At 35.1% G+C, this 2618-nt stretch overlaps 1 pseudogene; it reads left to right on the top strand.

The window, feature by feature from the left end:
• The first annotated feature begins 953 nt into the window (after window positions 1-953).
• LOC147826839 (U2 spliceosomal RNA) lies at window positions 954-1064 on the top strand (annotated as a pseudogene).
• The last annotated feature ends 1554 nt before the right edge of the window (window positions 1065-2618 follow it).

Below are 2618 nucleotides of genomic sequence, written 5' to 3'. Positions count from 1 at the left end.
AAGGGAATTTTTGTTTTATCAATAGTTTTCCTAATTCATAAATACAGGGTATCTTTCTTGCAAATTTCTTTGAACATTTTGTAGCTTGTTGTACTCAAATCTTTTATTATTTTATTTTTAAGTATTTGTTAATATTTTATTATATATGATACTATTATAATAAATTTGTTGTCCTAATTTAATTTTCTGATTATTCACTGCAAGGGGGGAATTGTTTTTGACATGAAGGTAATGCTACATTTGCTGACTTTTCTGTCCTGTTTGATTCTCCCTTGTTCTTTCTACCCCCTTTCTTCATATAGAGCCAAAGAAAAATTAGATTTATTTTGCAGTTTTAAATTAAAACAAATTTTCACTTCAATATATTATGTTTGTATCATTAATTGTAGTGAATCTGTATGGGCCTATAGTTTATTTAAAATGTATATATATATCCCTAAAGTTATCTTAATGTTATTTCACAGTTTAATATTTAGACATATGTATATTATTGTGAATTAGAAATTTTTTACAACAAATTTCAATGTTGTGGGTCTAGATTAGACAGTGCATTTGTGAATCATTAATGTGAATTGCTGCATTGTATTTCACTGTATAAATCATATTTACAAATTACAGTGTTAGAGATGAGAGTTTTTGTTCCCAGGAGCAATATAGCAATGGCATGTAATAAGCATCCTCATTCAAATCTCTAAATACAAGAGTGTTACAGTAATTTGCATATAAATTATCATTATTGAAGTAAAGAATAATTGTGTATGTGTGAATCTTTATTTTCTGTGTGCATTCTATTCACAAACTGCCAAATGATTCCCAGTAGATAGAATATTGCTTTAGCATTCTTAAAGATGCTCTTATCATAACATAATAATGTAAACAATATCATAATAGGATGTTTTATAATGCCTACTATAGAAAGCATCAGCAAGATGCCAGAGTAAGAAATTCTATCTATCGCTTCTCGGCCTTTTGGCTAAGATCAAGTGTAGTATCTGTTCTTATCACAAAGCAGAGAAAGACCCATTTCACATTCATTTCAATTTGAATTTTTCTATAGACTACTGATGTTGAGTATTTTCATGTTAGCCATTTTATATATTTTTTCAAGTAATGTGAATTAATGTTCCTTGTCATTTTTCTAATTTTTGTTTGCATACTATTGAGATCATTTAATTATTCATATATTTTTGGATACATATATCATATATTTTGAATACATACATATATGTACGATCTCGAAGTAATTTCTGCCTAGCTGTTTTTTCACATGATTAATCATTTCTCTGCTATGAATTTTTTTTTTTAATTTTGGTGGATTCCCACTATCTATGTTTCTCATTTTCACATACTTTTAGAATAATAAAATATTGCCCAAGCAAATACACAAATTTCCTCCTGTACCCCACTAGTGTTTTTACATTTTACATTTTCTTTTCAGGCACTTTATTTACTCTAAATATTGTTGTATAAAATAAAGTGAAATAATGGGGTGATTGCATTCTTCCACATGTGGAGATCCAGTTTGTCCAACTCTATTTATTGAGGAGGGTGTATTTTTACTAGTGTTCATTTGTAGTTTTGTCAAAAAATGAATGAATGATGTTATGGTGATGGGAGAAAGCCATGTTCAAGTGAGCACTGAGAATTTCACCCAGGTTAGTGAGTGTGCTGTAAAGGATGGAAGGCACCAAAAAACAAAACAAAACAAAGAAAACAAAGCTTAAGAATGCAACCCAAGCATGATATCCAATGGGTGAATTATAGAAATAGGAAAAGCTAAAATAAGAAATGAAACCACCACCCTACCTCAATTTTGCTCAAAGCACAGGTTTGGAGACTGAGCAGGTTTTTTGAAGCACATGGTATTCTCCAGTGGAAGAAGCTTGTGGATGTGGATAATACTTGGTGTGTAACCTGGCCACCATCAGCCTCAGTGCCAGCCAAGACTAATGAAAATTCCATTTGAAAGTGGGAACCCAGAGATTCAGATCTTCTACAGGGATGGGTCTCTATGATGCCAGGAACTGTGGAACTTGTGAGCCCACGAGAAATGCAGTGGACTGTGAGAGAGCTAGGAGTCACGATCCCTGATCCAGGCACCTTAGTGTCAGGCTTTGTTCTCCCTAGAATTGGGCACAAAGGTCACTGCAAGCCAGAGACTCACAACTGAGGCCTTAGAACAATTGGTGAGTGCAGGGTTGATGAGGAACCATGTGAATGGTCCTGGCTCAGGCTTTTGTATCCCCGAGCTCAGGTATGGGAGAAGAGCAAGTCTTAGAGCAACCTGGAGAACCATAGGGGCTGGGTCACTGAAGCATCAGGAGTTGAGAGAGCACCAAATCCATGTATGCTGAGGCTGTCCCCTTCTCAAATCCTAGGAAACTGCATGCTGAAATTGCATGCTGCAAGGAAGCCATGAGAGGTTCAGCACAAGAATGGAACAAGCTAGTGGTGAGAGAGAGAAGGAAGAAGGTTGAGGCTGTGGCAGGGATGTGGCCTGGAAGCTCAAATCTGAGACTCACTAGAGGGAGTGGATCCAACACCTCACCCTTTCCCTGGGAAAACTAGAGGCTGCTGAATTTGGAGACCTTAAGACAGCAGTATTGTTTAACTACTTT

Source organism: Heterocephalus glaber, unplaced genomic scaffold (genome assembly GCF_053883595.1).
Source record: "Heterocephalus glaber isolate CG9 unplaced genomic scaffold, H.glaber_assembly_v1.0 deba00001461, whole genome shotgun sequence".
NCBI lineage: Eukaryota > Metazoa > Chordata > Mammalia > Rodentia > Bathyergidae > Heterocephalus > Heterocephalus glaber.
This window is presented reverse-complemented; position numbering and strand designations above follow the sequence as displayed.